The sequence below is a fragment of the Giraffa tippelskirchi genome, chromosome 1 (genome assembly GCF_054371585.1).
Source record: "Giraffa tippelskirchi isolate mGirTip1 chromosome 1, T2T-mGirTip1v1.2.pri, whole genome shotgun sequence".
NCBI lineage: Eukaryota > Metazoa > Chordata > Mammalia > Artiodactyla > Giraffidae > Giraffa > Giraffa tippelskirchi.
In genome coordinates, this window is record NC_137275.1 from 218,042,498 (window position 1) to 218,063,353 (window position 20,856).

A 20,856-nucleotide genomic window follows, 5' to 3' on the forward strand; every position below is an offset into this window, starting at 1 on the left:
TTGCCTCCAGGCCTGGTCACTGTGCTTTGCTCTGCGCTGGGAATCCAGATGACACCCCTGCCAATGAAATTCTACCCTCAGACTTTGGCTGCAGCTTTCAGACAAAGAGGAATTCTTTCCCCGCCGTGGCTAGGCCGGTGGCCTGGAGCCACTGGGGACCATCTCTGCCACCACAATGGGAGAACCTGGCCAGGACTGAAGCCCCCATAGACGAAAGCAGAACCAGAAGCTGAAGAAAGGTTCCTATGACACTGAATCAGATACAACTCTGGGCTTTTCCGTAGATGATAAGTTTCCTTTTTTCTTAAACCACGTAGAATCTGTCATTGTAACTAAACAATTCCAGCCACTATCGGTTTTTTTCCTAGGCAACCACCACCAGGCACACGTCTGAATGCTTCCCTTCCCCACCCCTTCTCAGCCACTGGCTATCTACATCCCCATCTTCCATCTAGGAATGCAAATTTCAGACACCAATGGTGCCAAGGGCACATCGGAGAGGAGCGGGGCCAAGTCTGATAATGAATTCCCATGCACTCTGTGAGCCATTTGGTGGTTATTCAAAAAACCCATTCAGTGTTTTTCTCCAGTGATGATAAGTACACTGTTCTTGGTATTGTGTCTGTCACCAGCTGAATGATAGTGATATTTCCACTTAGGATCTTCATAGACTCGTGGCTCTGAAAATGTTTCTCAGAGGAGACTGGCAGAGCAACAGATGTGTGTGAGCAGAAAGCCCCCACCCCCACCCAGCCGAGCAGCTGGCTGCCGGAGATTCGCTGCCCTCAGATTCGCTGAGGTCTGGACCCTATTATTTTCAGAGATTTCTGGCTTCAGAAGATTTTTTCTTTCCCTTTGAAATGGGGGCTGCCTCCTGAAATTGGTGTCTCCCTTGTGGGCAGTAGGGCAGCTGGGAAGGAAGTAGTTAGCAGTGCAATGGGGGACTTCCCTGATAGCCCAGTGGCTAAGACTCCATGGTCCCAATGCAGAGGGCCCAGGTTCCATCCCTGGTCAGGGAACTAAGATCCCATGTGCCACAGCTAAGAATTTGCATGCCTGAACAAAGCTGGAAGATCCCACATGCTGCAACTAAGAGCTGGTGCAACCGATAAATAAAGAAATTCAGTATTCTTGCCTGAAAAATACCATGGACTGAAGAGCCTGGTAGGCTACAGTCCAAATGGTCACAGAGTCCAACACGACTGAGCGACTAAGCACACACACACACAGAAATATTAAGCAACACAATGGGTTGGCTCAGATCTTGGATCTCCAACACCTGCTGCTTCAGGATTTCCTGGGGAGCTCTCCGAAAGTCCCTGTTCCAGTCCCCATTCCCAGCAAGATTCTGTCAGTAGGTCTGGGAGCTATCCTGATATTTACCAAGGTCCTCATGGCAGAAAGTGAAGAAGAACTAAAGAGCCTCCTGATGAAAGTGAAAGAGGAGAGTGAAAAAGTTGGCTTAAAGCTCAACATTCAGAAAATTAAGATCATGGCATCTGGTCCCATCACTTCATGGCAAATAGATGGGAAAACAGTGGAAACAGTGGCTGACTTTATTTTGGGGGGCTCCAAAATCACTGCAGATGGTGATTGCAGCCATGAAATTAAAAGACACTTACTCCTTGGAAGGAAAGTTATAACCAACCTAGATAGCATATTAAAAAGCAGAGACATTACTTTGTCAACAAAGGTCTGTTTAGTCAAGGCTATGGTTTTTCCAGTGGTCATGTATGGATGTGAGATTTGGACTATAAAGAAAGCTGAGCGCAGAAGAATTGATGCTTTTGAACTGTGGTGTTGGAGAAGACTCTTGAGAGTCCCTTGGACTGCAAGGAGATCCAACCAGTCCATCCTAAAGGAGATCAGTCCTGGGTGTTCATTGGAAGGACTGATGTTGAAGCTGAAACTCCAATACTTTGGCCACCTCATGCGAAGAGTTGACTCATTTGAAAAGACCCTGATGCTGGGAAAGATTGAGGGCAGGAGGAGAAGGGGACGACAGAGGATGAGATGGTTGGATGGCATCACCGACACAATGGACATGGGTTTGGGTAAACTCCGGGAGTTGGTGATGGACAGGGAGGCCTGGCGTGCTGCGATTCATAGGGTCGCAAAGAGTCGGACACAACTGAGCGACTGAACTGAACTGATTCTAAAGGGCAGCCTTGATGTAGAATCATAGGTATGAGATGTCCAGAGGCCAGCATCCCTCTGTTTCCTCTTTAGCGGGCCTCTTCTTCCAACCTTTAAGGTCCCTCATGGGAACCCTCCCAGAGTAACCTTTATGAGACCAGATGCTGTTGGGAGCAATAGTAGAGACCACTGATGTAGTGCAACCCTGTAACTTCCAAATAAGAACCAGAAAGGCCAAATGAATTTCCCAAGATCACACAGCAAGTCTACGGATTAACCAGGGTACAAACCAGGGAGGCTGAACATAGCAAGCCCTCCTGGGCCTGGTTTTGCACATTGAATTACGGATGGGGTGATATCCTCTGATGGGGCCTCCCAGGTGTTTCAGCGGTAGAGAATCCACCTGCCAGTGCAGGAGATGCAGGAGATGCGGATTCGATCCCTGGGTCTGGAAGATCCCCTGGAGGAAGAAATGGCAACCCACTCCAGTCTTCTTGCCAGGATAATCCCATGGACAGAGGAGCCTGGCAGGCTACAGTCCATGGAGTTGCAAAGAGTTGGACACCACTAAGCAACTGAGTACACAGACATCCTAGCCTATGATTAGCACACTCAGCCTCCAGTGCAGACTCAGCAGCCTTTTTCTCCATCCTCATAAGTGAGAGGAAGCTGCCCACTGAGGGAGGGGAGGAGAGGGGCTTCTCTCAGGTCCTCACTCCCAAGCACAAGCTTTGGGCTCTGCAGAAGCTGCTTGGAATTTAAAATGTATCTCACCAGCATCTATAAGTAAACTTCCCTTCCCTCTTCCAGCCTGGGGTGGCTCTGTATGGTGGATATCCCCTCTACATCCACCCCTCCTCCTTTCTTAATCTGCTCCCTCTAGTACTCCATAAAGCTACACAATCACTTAGAATAAGCTCTTTCCAGGCCAGTGTGTCAGCACGCATGAGTGACGGAGCCCACAGACCACTGTTCAGAGGAGGATGTTAGTGAGTCAGCAGGAGAGAATTTCCGGGCTGGCTGGGAGGTAGAATAATGACACCTTTGCTCTGGCTTCCTAAAAATAGAACAGATGGAGAAGGCAAACATCAAGGGATAAGTCCTAGGAATCTGGTGCCTTGGGCACTCTGATCAGTTAGGTTATAATTTACCATAGGATTCTAGCTTCTGGTTTGCCCTCTGGTAATTGAAGAGTGTTGTTTCAGGCCATTCGAGGTGGAGCTTCTAAGTCTTTAGGGGGTTTCAGGAACATTCAGCATGTGATATAAACCACAGAACATTCCATACCCAAGATTCACATACACATTCATTCAAACATTCCCTAGAGTTTCAGGGATTCATGGAACCCCCAACACTCAGTCATGGGCTCTGGCAAAGAATTCCTTATCAACAGACTCTAATGTTCATTAAGTCTATGAAACGCATTTCTTCCAAATTCTTCCTTCCTTCTGCTTCATAAAACCAAACCTTTTCTTCTTTTTTGTTGTCGTTTGTTCTTAAAACATTTATCAAGTGCTCTCCAGCTCCTTCGGGAATGTTGAGCATTCCTGGGAGTCTGAGAGAGGAGGGATGTACCTTGCGGTGTTTGCAAGAAGGGCCCAGGTATTGGAGATGCAGAAGCCCTGAGGAAGTGATGGCCAAGGGGAAACGAATGGCCACAGTTGGCTGGCTTCAGAGCCCAAAAGCCATTCTCCATTCTTCACCCTCCATTCCTTCCCCTGGGATGTTGTTAGGGAAGAGAGCCCTCTCCCAGCCCTAGGAAGAGTCATGGTTTGTCTAAGGCAGCCCTGGCAATCCCATCCCTCTATGTGAGTGTTCCTGGCCGCAGTACTGGTCAAAGAGACGTGTGTGTGTGTGTGTGTCTGTGTGTATAATACTGATCCACATTTCTGTATATTGTAAATCAACTATATTTCCATTAAAAGAATACACATAAAAATTTTTTAAATTGCTTTGGGAAGTTGCTATGAGGATTTCTACTTAATTGCTATGACCATCTTGTGACTTCAGTATGACAAGAGTGAACATGAAAAAAGCTAACAGTTTAGGAAGGAGGAACAAAAATGTAAGAAGAGACTGGGATCTTGAAGGATCTCATTGGACCTCTGATTGCCCCTGGATCCTCAGATTCTGAGTCTTCTTATGAAGCGAGATAATAAGTGTGTATTTTATTTAAGGTACTACTGGATGAGTTTTACGTTACTCGTGGCCAAAAACATTCCTGATGCAAGTGAACAGTCGGGTTCTTCAGTAGGAGTGTGAACCTGGTAAACCACCAGGGCTCAGAGAAGGAAGTGATGTACTCTAGCTGGAGGTGGAGGAGGGGATTAAGGAAGACTTGAAGTAGGTGGTAGCTTTGGGTCAGGTCAAAAAGGATTGCTTCTTCTTTCTCTTTCATTGGATGCGGTTGAAATGACTAGTGCCAGATGAAAAGGTGTATTAGAGAGGAGAAGAGTCCAGAGTGCAGTTGCCTCTGTCCCCATGGAGATGGGATGAGCCACCCTCTTAGCACATAGATATGTTCACCAACTGAGAAGATCCCCCAAACCCCATGTTTTGGGTTTTAATGGATGTTTCATTGTGTAGGCATGATTGATAAATCATTGTCCATTGGTGCTTGAACTCAACTGGCAGCCCCTCTCCCCTCCCCTGAAATGAAGTGAGGCTGAAAATTCCAGTCGTGTAGTCACAGGGTTGGTTCCTCTGCAAACCAGTCTCCATCCTAAGTTACCTAAGGGCCCACCAAGAGTAACCTCATTAGCGTAAACTCATGAGCTCACTACGAATAACAAAAGACATTCCTATACCTGAGGAAATTCCATGGGTTTTGGAACCTAGGATCATGGCATCAGGAACCAGGGACAGAGACCAAATACATATTTTTTATTATACCACAGACTGTTTCACCAAATACTCATTAAGCAGTCTCAACTTTTAGAATATAAATAGGGTGAGCAGGTCCCTTTTGAAAATAAAGGGGGCACATTAACCAAGACTGTCCTGGGTACATGGGGATGTGTGGTCACCTTAGTACGGAAACAGCTTTCATTTACCAGTAGATGCTTCTGCTAGCACCTACCTCTTCTCCCCCTGCCCTTTTTCTATTGAGCTTTGTTTTTGATCTTCAGTTGCTCAGTCATTTCTGACTCTTCGCTACCTTTTGGACTGTAGTCCACCAGGCTTCCTGGTCCATGGAATTCTCCAGGCAAGAACACTGGAGTAGGTAGCCTTTTCCTCCTCCAGGGGATCTTCCCAACTCAGGGATCGAACCCACATCTCCTGTGTCTCCTGCTTTGCAGGCGATTTCTTTACCCACTGAGCCATCAGGGAAGCTTCTTGAGTAGTGGTCCCATTATACCATTTTGGTGGGAACCTTTCATTTTATTGGGTTGGCCAAAAAGCTCATTTGGGCTTTTCTGTAACAGCCTATGGAAAAAACTAAATGAACATTTTAGCCAACCCAGTATCTTCACTTTGAGTCAAAGCTCTGCATGGCACATCAGACTCTGAAAGCGCAGGCGTGTTGGGTTCCTCGAGCCCTCAGAGCAGCCTGGGTGGGGCCTGGGGCAATCAGAGCTCCTGGCCAGGGGCTTTGGGCCATGAGTATTCAATACATAGTGTCTTTTTCTAGGAGACTTTGGAAGGACTTTTTAGGTTATTAGTAGAATCTCATTTTGGGGTGTAAGACACAATATTGTTCATTTAATTAACTCACTCCAATTCCAAATGCAATTAAAACTCCTCTCCTCCTCTTTCCTGTGCAAGTACAGGAGCTCCCTCTGAGCAGGTAGAGCCACGAGTGTTTGGCAAGCAGAGCAAGCTCTGGATCCAAGCCCTGCTTCCTGCCTCCGCTGGGTAGCCCTGTGCTGGACACAAGCCGCCCTGTGCTAGACACGGAGCACAGACATGCAGAATACACACCACAGAGACCAGCGATCCTGGACTGGAGCAGGGCCATTGCTCACGTACTTTCTCTCCAAAGAGGCTCCTCATTGCCAGTACAGTCAGCTCTGCTGTCACATGATTATATTATGAGCTCCCGAGAATCACTGTGCTATGTCAACCATGCAATTACAAACCACAGGGCTTGTAATGGGGAAAACGGTTAAGGGCACAACCCTGAAAAATATTTTCAGGAATGCATTTTTTTTTTTTAAAAAAGGTAGGAACCTAATAAAAACAGTGCCATATTCTTGCACATATTAAATGGTTAAGAAACACAGAGATGTAAGCTCAGCGCTAGGTGGTATCTGATTCTTTTCAACCCATGGACTATAGCCCACCAGGCTCCTCCATCCATGGGATTTCCCAGGCAAGAATACTAGAGTGGGGTGCCATTTCCTCCTCCAGGGGATCTTCCCAACCCAGAGAGTGAACCTGCATTTCCTGCATTGGCAGGCAGATTCTTTACCACTGAGCCACCTGAGAAGCTAAGAAACACATAACTACCACGATAAATATGGCATCTTTCCTTGAGGGAGAGCTGAAGTTTGCTTGTGGAAGTTGGGCAGGGTTGTGTGGTGTGGTGGCAGAGGGTGATCTGAAATCTGAGAGACAGCCATGACGCCAGATGGGGGCAGGTGTGCCTCTTAACACACGTAGAGAACCGAGGCAGCTGTGGCTGTCTGAAGCACCTGTGTGTGTGTGCGTGTTTGCACATGCCTAGTGACAATGCTGAATTTAGCTGGAGTCTTATCATCCTGGAAAACAGCCAAGGCTAAAGAAACCCCCTCACCTTTCTGTGTCCTGGAAACACGCCTAAAGCCATTCTTTTTGCATAACTGAGATAAGTTTCTGGATGACCGTCCTTATTAACCCAAGACAAGGCCATACACAGACCCTCCAAATCCCATTCCTGGCCTTGTAAAGGAGTAGCTGAATTGTTTTGTCCCAATCAGAACAAAGGGCTTCCTAGGTGGTGCTAGCGGTAAAGAATCTGCCTGCCAATGCAGGAGACAAAAGAAAAGTAAGTTAGATTTCTGGGTCAGGAAGATCCCCTGGAGGAGGAAATGGCAACCGACTCCAGTATTCTTGCCTGGAGAATTCCATGGACAGAGGAGCCTGGCGGGCTACATTCCATAGGGTTGCAAAGAACTGAACACGACTCAAGCAACTTAACACAACCAGAACAAAATTCTTGTCAGCCAAACTTTAGTTTAAGGCTCTCTCCTTCCCTGAGGCCCCTGAATCTGGCCCATTATGGACCTGAACTAGCATCCAGCCCTCCTTAGCAACCTCCTGAGGGTCTGCTGACATTCTCCAAGTTACTCTGTCTGATCTGTTACATTAGCTTTTCATCCTTCTCTCCACAGCCAGTTCCTTCTGGCCTTGACTACTTCGCTCCATAGAAGGGCTTCCTGGATGGCTCAGATGGTAAAGAATCTGCCTGCAATGCAGGAGACCTGGGTTTGATCCCTGGAAAAGGAAATGGCAACCCATTCCAGTATTCTTGCCTGGAGAATCCCAGGACAGAGGAGCCTGGTGGGAGTCCAGGAGTCACAGTGAGTTGGACACAACTGAGTGACTAATACACATAGAATAAAACTTCTTGCCTAAACCTCGGACCTCATGGTGGGTGTTTCTCCATACTACAACTGTACCTTGCCGCCTTCCCCTCCTTGCAATAAACTATTCAAATGAACTTTCCCCTAGCTTCAGTCCTGTTCAAGTGAAGTCTCTCCTTGCTTCGGTCCAGATTTTTTGTTTCTCGCTACAAAGTTGGGTCAGAAGGTGGCAGTTTTCTGCTTTCACCTGATGTTTCTTGTGGATGAAATAAAATTTGCGTTATGCTCAAGTGGTTTTCTGACATATCAATTGTGTTGGAACAAATTCACATCTTCAAAACAAGTGTTAAAGCAGAAGTGACTATAGACGTCTGGTTCAGACAGCCTGAATCTCCACCGTGGACACAGCTTATCCACATGGAAGGTTCCCAGTTACATCATAGTCCTTTTAGATCCATGGAAAGAAAGATGCTGGGTTCGTGTTTTGGTAACACTTTGAAACTTTTGCAAAAATCCATGACATTTCAATCATCCCCCATCCTTATCTTTACCTCCAAGCAAAGCCTTTTTTCACAGGGTTTGCTCCTAGAGTTGACCTCATGTTCTGAAAAATCATACCATTTCAATGTAAGAAGGGATTTTAAAAATCACTTCTTCCAATGCCTTCATCTCACAAAGAAGGAAAATGAGGTTGCTGATGGTAAGTTCCTCAGGGCAGATCCTGGGCCAGATTGTTATCTGAGACTCTCACGCTTAGCTTAGGACCTGGTAAGATCAGGTCCTCAGGAGGAATCAAAATGAATTACAAACCCAAAGCGAAGGTGAAGTGAGAGTCAGTGAAGCAGGAGGTCTTACTTGGTGGTCTCTCAAATTACACCAACTGACTGGAGGCTACTCATGACCTTCCAAAGTCAACCAACAGCCGTTCTCAGTCTTACCCTCTAGATGTTCCCTAAACTGTCCAATATATAGAAGCACCTTAGGGCTCAGGGAGGATTGAACTGAACCTTTTTGATTTTTCTTGTTTGATTATTTTTGCCCATATCAGAGTAGTTGATGTGGGTTACAAATGGTCAGACCACATACTCTAAAATGTGGCTCCTCTGGGAGTTTTTAATTTATGCAAGACACAGACAAGCACAGCAGGGAAAAATGAAAATATCTCAGCTTCATCAGAGGAAATTTATGAGCTTGTCTAGGGTCGCCATGGTGACCAAAAGACAGGATCTATTTGTAGATGCCAGTACCTGTAGATGATCTCAGGTAAGGGACAGAGCTACATTTACTGATCACAAACTACGTCCCAGGTTGCCTAACATATATTCCTTTATTTCATCCTTAAAATTTCTATGAGGTGGCTTGTCTTTTCCCATTTAGAATGGAGGAAATGGAGACTCAGAGGCACCAAGCTGTATTTGCTGAAGACCACACAGACCTCAGATGGTTGGATGGCATCACCGATTCACTGGACATGAACTTTGGCAAACTCTGGAGATGGTGAGGGACAGAGAAGCCTGGCAAGCTGCAGTTCACGGGGTCACAAAGAGTTGAACACGATTTGGCAACTAAACAACACACAGACCTGATCTGAACTCAAGTCTGTCTGGCCCTGAAGCCTCTGTGAATTGAACTTTCTAGAATTTGCTTAGGTTCACTCACTGGCGGAAACTGTTATAAAACTGCACAGAAGGAGTTTCCTGGTGGCTTTCTGGTTAGGATTCCGGGCTTTTACTGCCATGGACTATAGTTTAATATCTGGTCTGGGAACTGAGATCCTGCTAGCCGCATGGTGCAAAAAAAAAAAACAAAAATAAACAAACAAAACTGCACAGACATACACACGTGCCCAAGGAAGCACATCAGTGAGGGTGCCAGGATCCAGCCCATTTTTTGCTGTTCTCCGTTTTCCTACTTTAGTTTCTTCTTCTCTGCTCCCTGAGAAAAAGAATCAGCTTGCTTCGCTTAATCATAATTACGCACAGGGTGGAGTTCTGGCCCACCAAGGGTGGCTGTCTTAGATCAAGGTTCAACCCTTGTCTAACCAGCTGAGCCTGGGGGTGAGTGCAGGTTCTCTGGGAAGCAGACCCCCTGAAGCATGCACTTAAGCACAAGAGTTTATTCAGAAGCTGCAGGGCAGAGTGGTAGGAGAGTACAGAAGTGACCCAAGAAAGGGGTGGTGTGTTATTAAACCCGGAAAGAGTAGAGTTAATTCCCTAGGAAAAACCCAGCACAAAATACTTGCCTCAGATTTTCCTCACCTGAAGTTGGGGGGAACAGAGGTATTTATACCCCATCTTTCTGAGTCACCTGTTGAGAGCTGCTCCTTGGGGAGTGCCCCTGGTCATTTTCAGCTAGACCTGTACCTGCAAGAACAATCTTCCCCAATTGTGGGGGGTGGGGGAAGCCTTTAGGCTGAGAAAAGCAGACATTGGCAGCTGGAGATGTGCTGGAGTCATTAAAAGACTAGAGCGGCACTCCCTTGGTAGTTCGGTGGTTGTTTTCATCTTCCAATGCAGGGGCGGGACTTTGATACCTGGTAGAGGAACTAAGGTCCCGTATGCCACAGGGTATGGCCAAACATGTAAGAAAAAAAAAGACCCCAGGGAATTGGGAGGGACAACAAGAGCTTCTACTACACCAGAGTGGCAGGGACACAGGAACAAAAGCATGGTGATCTTTTTGCAAGGCTCTGCCTCTGGACACTTGGTTCAGAAGAGAACAAAGAGAGTGGCAGACACCGAGCGTGACTGAGGTGCTTCTCATAGACAATGGCCTCCCGCTCCTTTGAGAAGAACAAACTGTTTTTCCAACATAATCTGTAATAATAGCAGTCTAACATTTCATGCATGAACCCATTCCTCTCAAATCCCTGCAGGGTAGGCACTATTTTTTTTTTTTAAATAAATTTATTTATTTTAGTTGGGGGCTAATTACTTTACAATATTGTAGTGGTTTTTGCCATACATTGACATGAATTAGCCATGGGTTTACATGTGTTCCCCATCCTGAACCCCCCTCCCACCTCCCTCCCCATCCCATCCCTCTGGATCATCTCATTGCCCCAGCCCCGAGCATTTGTCTCATGCATCGAACCTGGAATGGTGTTCTGTTTCACATATGATAATATACGTTTCAATGCTATTGTCCCAGAACGTCCCACCCTCACCTTCTCCCTCAGAGTCCATAAGACTGTTCTATGCATCTGTGTCTCTTATGGTAGGCACTATTATTTTCATTTTACAGAAGAGAAAACTGAGGCTAAGATAATAGAGACAATAATTTTTTTTTAAATTATAATTGACACTATTGTGCCAGTCTCTGCTGTTACAGCAGTGACTCAGTCATATACTGTATACATTCTATTTTTATATTCTTTTCCGTTATGGTTTAATCACAGGATATTGACTCTAGTTCTCTGTGCTCTGCAGTATGTTAGTTGCTCATTTGTGTCTGACTCTGAGACCCCGTGGGTTGTAGCCACCAGTCTTTATCTTTGTTTGTGAGTGTGTTAGTCACTCAGTCATGTCTGACTCTTTGCAACCCGATGGACTGTAGACTGCGAGTCTCCTATGTCCATGGAATTCTCCAGGCAAGAATACTGGAGTGGGGTGCCATTTCCTTCTCCAGGAGATCTTCCTGACCCAGGGATTGAACCCAAGTCTCCTGCATTGCAGTTGAATTTTTTACTGTCTGAGCCACTAAGGAAGCCCATGTTATACAGTAGGACCTGGTTGTAAATTCATTCTGTATATAGTAGTTTGTATCCGCCTGGCAATACAGGAGACACAAGTCCGATCTCTGGGTTAGGAAGATCACCTTGGCAGAGTGGCTTTACCTTAGACTTTTACAGGAAGAAGTAGGTAAGTCATAGGTAGCGTGATGTAGAGTTGGAATTGTTCTGCAATCAGAAGTCTCAATCAGCTGATTAGGAAGTGTTTATCCAAATCACTGCAGATGGTGTCTGCAGCCATGAAATTAAAAGACACTTACTCCTTGGAAGAAAAGCTTTTAAGATGAAGGTCAAGTCCTTAGCAATGCCTCCAGGCCCCACTGATCTGGCCTCACTATAGACCCCCTACCCGCCACCCCCAGCCCGTACACTCCAGCCTCGCTGCTCTTTCTGGAATATTCCATGCTCTCTCTTGCTGCAGAGCTCCTCTCACTCAGGTTGTGCTCTTTTCCTCCAGAGCTCTTCACACCCCTGGCTTCAAACACAAGCTAGTACTGACACCTCAAGCTTGGCTATTTACCTCGTCCTTGACAGTCAGATCAGGTTTCTTTGTTAAAAATCCTCAACTACAGGAAGTTTATCAATTTGAAACTACTTACCTTCATTTGAATGTCTTCTAAATACATTGCTGTGTTCAGTCACTAAGTCGTGTCTGACTCTTTGTGAACCCATGGACTACAACATGCCAGGCTTCCCTTCTCTTCACCATCTCCCTGAGCTTGCTCAAACTCATGTCCATCGAGTCAATGATGCCATCTAACCATCTCGTCCTCTGTCGTCCCCTTCTCTTCCCACCTTCAATCTTTCCCTGATGCTATCAGGGTCTTTTCCAATGAGTCAGTTCTTTGCATCAGGTGGCCAAAGTATTGGAGCTTCAGCTTCAGCATCAGTCCTTCCAATGAATATTCAGGACTGATTTCCTTTAGGATGGACTGGTTGAATCTCCTTGCAGTCCAAGGGACGCTCAAGAGTCTTCTCCAACACCACAGTTTAAAAACATCAATTCTTTGGCACTCAGCCTTCTTTATGGTCCAACTCTCACATCTGTACATGTTTACTGGAAAAACCATAGATTTGACTAGATGGACCTTTGTTGGCAAAGTGATGTCACTGTTTTTTAATATGCTGTCTAGGTTGGTCATGACTTTCCTTCTAAGGAGCAAGCTTCTTTTAATTTTGTGACTGCAGTCATTGTTTACAGTGATTTTGGAACCCAAGAAAATCAAATCTGTCACTGTTTCCACTTTTCCACTTCTGTTTGCCATGAAGTGATGGGACTGGATGCCATGATCTTAGTTTTTGGAATGTTGAGTTTTAAGCCAGCTTTTTCTAGAATATGTAAAAAGTATTACACAACTATATCTTCCATGCTTTCATGTATAATCAGAACAGATAGCTATGTTCTTACAAGTAATGAGTATATTCTAAACTAATTACATGTATTAACTAACTGAGTCCTCATTATAACCCTATTATACTATTATTAATGTCATATGAACAAACTGAGGCTCACAGAAGTTCAAAAATTTTACTGAAGGTCACCCAGCAAGTAAATGACAGGGCTGAAATTTGAACCTTGTTTGGTTTCCTCAGCTCAACCATTGAGAGGCCCCATTTCCCTCCGTTACTGTTGACCCAGGGCCTGGAGAGTTTGGTGTTATTCCTTCACCTTGCTTCAGGCTTGTGTCTGAACAGCCCCACCTCAGAATAGGCACATTCTTTTTTCTTTTTAAACTTTTTTATTTTTTAAATTATGAAAATATGACAGCACATTTACAGGAGACTTGGAAAATATAGAACAAAGGTACATATAGTTCCACTATATATTACAATTATTTGTTTTATGTAGCTAAATTAAGATTTTTAGTTGGAGTTTCAATATCAAACTCTCAGAAATTAATAGAATGAATGTACAGAGAAGTAGAAGAATACAGCAGACCTGAAAAGCATTATGAACCAATTTGACATAATTAAGATTGACACAATTTTCACATAGTAGTGGGACACAAATTCTACTCAAGTCAGAATGGGCACATTCTTTTCCTCAACTGGCTATCACATTCCCTCATCAGGGAAACAAGGCCTGGAAGCCACACTGTACCCTTCAGATGACTTTGCTAATCTTTGCTCTGGCCTCCCGGCTCCAGATGTGAAGGCTCCCTTTGCCTCACCCTCATTTCCTAGTTATTGAGGGACATCTCCTCAGGGTACCCAAGTTCTGACAACAAACACCCACTCATATAACCAGAAAAATCAAAACCCGTCTGAACACTTCAGAAGATAGATTGTCTGCTGTTTCTCTTTTTACACAATAAACTTTTGAAATGCTGTAAGGGAAAAAAAAATTCTGGAATTTGTAGATGTTTAAATGCTTTGAGGAAGCTGGCTGTTTGAGAAACCCCCGATGTGAAGGCTTTTGTTAAGTGGAGAACTGGATTTGTAATTCAAACAATTACCCCTAGCCAGCTAAAAACAACAGCTTTTATTTTTTCTGGCACTTTCTATAGACTAGAAACTGTACAAATTTTCACATCTACCATCTCTTTTCATAACAACTTTATTATGACATAATTCACATACTATACCATTCGCCCTTTTAAAACGTACACTTTGGTGTTTTAAGTATATTTACAAGAGTGTGCAACCATCACCCCACATAATTCCAGAACATTTCCATCATCCCCAAAAGAAAATCGACACCAGTCAGCAGTTACTTTTAATTCCCTCTTCTCCCAGCCCCGTTAGTCACTATAGGGGAGCAAAACTTGCCACCCCAAAATGTCTCTTTAGCACGCACATTATTTTGAACTGAAAATAATCAAAACCCAAAAGACTCAGGAAGAAATTTTGACCTACCTCCTAACTGCCTGAAGAATCTAAAGAGAGGGCCTACAAATAATATGGGATAGGTATTAGGGGAAATTCTTTTTTTTTTTTTTTAGTTCTACCAGTTTATTGCTACCAACCCATCTCCCTCCACCCTCATGCACACGTGCTCAGTCATGTAACCCCATGGACTGCAGCCCACCAGGCTCCTCTGTCCATGGACTTTTCCAGGCAAGAATACTGAAGTGGGTTGCCATTTCCTTCTCCTAGGGGAAATTCTTAAGAGACCAGAGTTCACTCTGTGTCCCACTGACCTTTCACGGCCCAGCAAACATTTATTCACCAAACGTTCGTTTGCTTTTCTGTCTCTGTGTCAATTGCCTTCCCCCCACTTTGAAGTCCCAAAGCTCTACCCACAAAACTGTCTTTTGCTTCAGCTGAAGATGGTATTCAAGGTGAAAGTTTCAGCTATTTTGGTGAGTTAGTGTTCCTGGGTCTCGCCACGCACACATGTTATTAAGTTTTGCTTGATTTTCTCCTGCTAATTTATCTCATGTTAATTGCATTCTTAGACCAGCCGTAAGAATCTAGAAAGGGAGAGGAAATTGTCTTCCTCCTTAACAGTTGGCAGTGAGGATGGGATGCAGTTTTAGTGACTGGACACGATTCACCCCAAAGCTGCTGCAGTGAAGAGATCCCGGGAAAGCTGACAAACCCTGACAGGAGCTGAGAATCCTTACCGTGTCTGTCAGTCTCCTGGATCTGCCGGCAGGATCTGTTGGACACGAGAACGGCAAGAGTTTTTCTCTTTCCTAAAATTAGGTTATCAGGAGGAAATGTTTGTAGGGTTCCTTGGACTCAGCAACTCTTGAAATTCGACTGAGTACTCTTGGTTTGTTGATTCTTTTCTTTCCAGAGATGATCCCTGTTTCTCTTTGTGTCTGTCTTTTGTTCTTTGTTATAAAAAGAGGAAAACCATTGGTCTGATTAGGTTTTCCTTTTGCCTTGCTCCGTGTCTTCAGAGCTTGGCTTGCAAACTCGTTGGAAGATTCTCTCTGGTCTCTGCCATCTGGAAGGCATACACATTGGTGTGCATTTGGCAGCCAGTCAAATAGACTGGAATTCCTAGCAGTCCCTTTGTCAAGCCGTGCCATCTCTCAGGGAAGTTTGTCATAAGGGGTCCCAGTCCCTAAGGGGCCTTTGTCATCTGAACCTTGTTGCTTTATTAGTGATGCAATACAGGTCTTCACTTTCAAAGACTGTTTTTGGACCTTTCTGGACCTTTTGAGAACAGCATCCTTTGCCCTCTCTTGTGCAGATGCCTCTTGCAACTTAACTGTTTCTGTTGCTCTTACGATGCTACTTGTCAATGGCCAGAAGATGGATCCTTTAAATTGAAAAACTGGCAAAGTTTTTAGACAGCTCTCACTGTAAAAAGCTGTCTCATTGGTACCTCTGAAAAGATCAAATTTAAAGGTTGATACAATATAACAGCTAACCTTAAGCATAACAACAGTAACAGTTTGGGAAGCCTTATGGAGTCTGACTGATATCTTTGCTTCCTCTCATGGATCTTACAGATGCTAGTAAAAAAAATTAAATTTATTAACAAGACAATTAAAAGCTGAGAGGAACGTTAAAGGATTCTTGCCAATAAGCTGTCTGGTCATATATGAGTCTATGCATGTCTATCTCAAATATGACATTCCAGGCAAAGCCCTGGTAATATATCCAATGTTCAAAATTGTATTCTAAGAATAGATTCTTAGTGAATTTATGCAGATAACAATATTACCTGAAAATAAGAATATTCCCTCAGTTCAGTTCAGTCACTCAGTTGTGTCTGACTCTTTGCGATCCAAAGGACTGCAGAACACCAGGCTTCACTGTCCATCAACAGCTCCTGGAGCCTACACAAACTCATGTCCATCAAGTCGATGATGCTATCAAACCATCTCATCCTCTGTTGTCCCCTTCTCCTCCTGCCTTCAATCTTTCTCAGCATCAGGGTCTTTTCCAACAGGTCATTTCTTTGCATCAGGTGGCCAAAGTATTGGAGTTTCAGCTCCAGCATCAATCCTTGCAATGGATATTCAGGGCTGAGCTCCTTTAGGATTGACTGGTTTGATTTCCTTGCAGTCCAAGGGACTCGCAAGAGCCTTCTCCAACACCACAGTTCAAAAGCATCAATTCTTCAGCTCTCAGCCTTCTTTATATTCCAACTCTCACATCCATACATGACTACTGGAAAAATCATAGCTTTGACTAGACAGACCTTTGTTGGCAAAGTAATGTTTCTGTTTTTTAATATGCTGTCTAGGTTGGTCATAGCTTTTCTTCCAAGGAGCAAGCAAGAGTTTCCAAATTCTAGGAGATTAGGTAGGGAGAAAAATATTTCATACAAAAAGTCATAAAATTATAATCACATCCATTAGCTCATATTTAGACGATCTTCATGCCTGTTGCTGTGTGAGACACTCAGAAAGTTTACCGGAACAGCTGATGACATCAAAAGAGAGATTTCAAACTGCAAAAGATGCTTAGACCCTGACATCTAGAAGTCTTCTTGACTGGCATTTTTCAGGACTAAGACACTAGGTTTATAATTGGCTCCAATCATTTATCTTTTTCTTTTGTCTCCATAGATATGTATTGCTTATACTTTATAAACCTAACTTTGAGAACCCACCTGCATTGCTGCCTCATGAAATGAACTTAACTGCACTGATCTAGTGTCAAGACTAAAGGAACTGGCTTAATGAGATGGAACAATCTCTACCAACTCAGCTTCTGGATTGTGAAACTTTTCTTTTTTTGCCACACCACACGGCATGCAGGATCTTAGTTCCCAGACCTGGGATTGAACCTGCGCCCCCTGCAGTGGAAGGGCAGATTCTTAACCACTGGACTGCTAGGGAAGTCCTGGACTGTGAAACTTAAAAGAGGCTTCAAGGGTGGGAATGTAGGGAGGCAAAACTTGCCACCCCAAAATGTCTCTTTAGCATGCAGACTATTTTGAGCTGAAAATAGTCAAGGCCCAAAAAAGATACAGGAGGAAACTCTGACCTTTCCCTTCACTGCCTGAAGAATTTAGACAGAAGGCCTCTTACAGTAGTAGAGCTATCCTCAGGGATGTCTGCAAAGAATATGGGCTAAGTGTGATGGGGAGATTCCTAGAGACTGAAGTCCACTCTAAGTCCCACTCACCTGCATGGCCCAGCAAACATTTATTCACCAAACATTTGCTCTTCCATCTTATGTCAGTTGCCTTCCTCCTTGAAAGCTCCAAACCCCTACCAGTAATATCTTCTATTGTTTTCAGCTGAAGATAGTGTTTAAGGTGAGATTTCAAACACTTTGGTGAATTACTGTTTCTTTGAGTCTCTCTATTTCATGTGTATTAAGCTTTGTTTGATTTTTTCCTGTTAATCTGTCTCATGTCAATTTAATTCTTAGAAGAACCTGAAAAGGTAGAGGAAATTTTCTGCGTCTGCAACACCACAAACTATTTACTATCTCTATAGATTTTTCTAATCTGAACATTTCATATAAATGGAACTGTACAATATGTGGTATTTTGTGCCTGATTTCTTTCACTTAGCATGATGTTACCAAGGACCACTTATCCTAGACCATGTACAATTACCACATTCCTTTTAATGACCAAATAATACTCACTGTAAAGACGTGATATATTCTGTTATCCACTCATCAGATGATGGGCATTGGAATTGTTTCCACTTTGGGGCTACTGTTATCTCTTATTTATATTTAATTTTTTAATTGAGATACAGCTTATATACAATATTATATAAGTTTCAGTTATACAACAGAGTGATTCAACAATTTTCAAAGGTTATACTAGATTTACAGTTATTATACAGTACTAGGTGTAGTCCCTATGTTGTATAATATATCCTTATAATTATTTATTTTATACATAGTAGTTTGTGCCTCTTCATTCCCTACCCCTACCTTGCCCCTCTCTCTTCCCTTCTCCCTAATGGTAACTACTAGTCTGTTCTGTATATCTGAGAGTCTTTTTCTTTCTCTTTTGTTATTTTCACTGCTGTTGCTGCTGCTAAGTCGCTTCAGTCGTGTCCGACTCTGCGCGATCCCATAGACGGCAGCCCACCAGGCTTCGCCATCCCTGGGATTCTCCAGGCAAGAATACTGGAGTGGGTTGCCATTTCCTTCTCCAGTGCATGAACGGGAAAAGTGAAAGTGAAGTCGCTCAGTCGTGTCCGACTCTTAGCGACCCCATGGACTGTAGCCTACCAGGCTCCTCCGTCCACGGGATTTTCCAGGCAGACTAGTTTCTTGTATTTTTTAGATTCCACATATACAGTATTTGTCTTTCTCCCTTTGATTTATTTCACTAAAGCACAATGCTTTCCAAGTCCACCCAAGTTATTGCCAACAGCAAGATTTCATTCTTTTTATGGCTGAGTAGTATTCCATTGTGTACATAAAAGACATCTTCATCCATTCACCTGTTGATGGGCATTTAGGTTGTTTCCACATGTGGCAATGGCAAATAATGCTGCTATAAACATTAGGGTGCATGAACCTTTATATATATATATATATCTCCAGCTCTTTTAATTCCACCCTCCTAAACTTATCACTGCTCCAAAATCACTGCAGATGATGACTGCAGCCATGAAATTAAAAGACGCTTGCTCCTTGGAAGAAAAGCTATGACCAACCTAGGCAGCATAGTAAAAAGCAGAGACATTACTTTGCCAACAAAAGTCCATCTAGTCAAAGCTATGGTTTTTCCAGTAGTCATGTATGGATGTGAGAGTTGGACTATAAAGAAAGCTGAGCATTGAAGAATTGATGCTTTTGAACTGTGGTGTTGGAGAAGACTCTTGAGAGTCCCTTGGACTGCTAGGAAATCCAACCAGTCAATCCTAAAGGAGCTCAGTCCTGAATATTCATTGGAAGGACTGATGCTGAAGCTGAAACTCCAATACTTTGGCTACCTGATGCAAAGAACTGACTCGTTGGAAAAGACCCTGATGCTGAGAAAGATTGAAGGCAGGAGGAGAAGGGGACAACAGAGGATGAGATGGTTTGATAGCATCATCGACTTGATGGATATGAGTTTGAGTAAACTCTGGGAATTGTTGATGGATAGGGAAGCCTGGCCTGCTGCAGTCCCTGGGGTCACAAAGAGTCGGACACGACTGAGCAACTGAACTGAAACTTATCACATGAAACTGTTAGGATGTAGGAATTCAGCTCCTTCTGAAGTAGAGAGATACTTTTTATTTAAAAGTTCTGACATAAGTCTTATGTTCTTGATGCATCACCTGGTCTTTCCTACAGCCCATAAGATTCTCAGAGAAGGGCAAAATGGGTCAACTGTTCCACTCAGTAGACCTGGCTAGATTCAAACACCCTTGTCCTCAGTCATGTCTGACTCTTTGAGACCCCATAGATTGTAGCCCACCAGGCTCCTTTTTCCATGGGATTTTATAGGCAAGCATACTGGAGTGGGTTACCATTCCCTTCTCCAAGGAATCTTCTCCACCCAAGAATTGAACCCACATCTCTTACATCTTCTGCATTGGCAGGTGGATTCTTTACCAGTAGTGGCAACTGGGATAACCCTCAAACACCCTACCTGACAGTTAACAGGGATTTGCCTTTGGGCGAGTTACTTAACCTCTCTGAGCTGCAGGTTGGTAAATAACAAAATGAGGTTAATAACACTACTTCTAATTTACCATAAGGAGCTGTCAAGTGTTTAGGACCCTGTCATATCATAAACTCAACCCTGGCTTCCTATCTCCCTGTTTGTGGTGGGAGATGTCTTTGTTGCTCCCTGCAAATCCACATATGTGGGTCTTTTTCTTTAATCACCCTCCACCCGCACCATCCCCACTATTCTTTCCTGGCTAGCTTCTCATTCTTCTGACCTCATTTTAAATGTCACTTCTTCGGAGCATCTTCAGACACCTCGTCAACTCCCTCTCCTTACTCCTTCTTAGAACAACCTGCGTTTTTCCTTCATTACTTTACCACAGTTTGTAATCTTCTATTTAGTTGACCTACTCCGTTTTTGTCCATCATCTGGGCACTCCACCAGGGACCTTGTATCTCGTGCTCCTCAGTACAAACGCGGTCTAGGTTTTGCAGCACGCCTTCATCAGATATTTACAGAAAACACTCCAATCCTTTCCTGAACTCAGCTTCAGAGAGGGAACGCATTCCTCCTCAAACCACACAGATTAGGGGCACACTTGACCCCCAAGTCTCCCTATCCCAATTCAGATTCCAACCCAAGAGCCTGGGTAAGAAGTTTAACCTGCCTCCAATATATTCTGAGTGCCAAGGAAAGTTTCAGAAAGGAGAAGGAGTAAAGCAGTGTGCAGAATAGGAGAAAGTGATTTGACCTGGCCCTTCTTGTCTGGATCTCAATGTAAGTTTATTGTAAAGGGGGGGATTACTGCAATAACGACGTGACAGAACAACCACAAAGACGGAAGCAGACAAACACCAGGCCTAAGCTTGCTCCTGAGACAGGAAGACAGCGGAGACAGATGCTGCGCAGGCGCAGTCAAGCCGCTCCACTCTCCCGCCTCCTCCCGGCCTCTTGCCCCGCCCCGAGTCGCAGGGCGCCCAGCGCAGTCAGCTGACGCGGCGTCACAG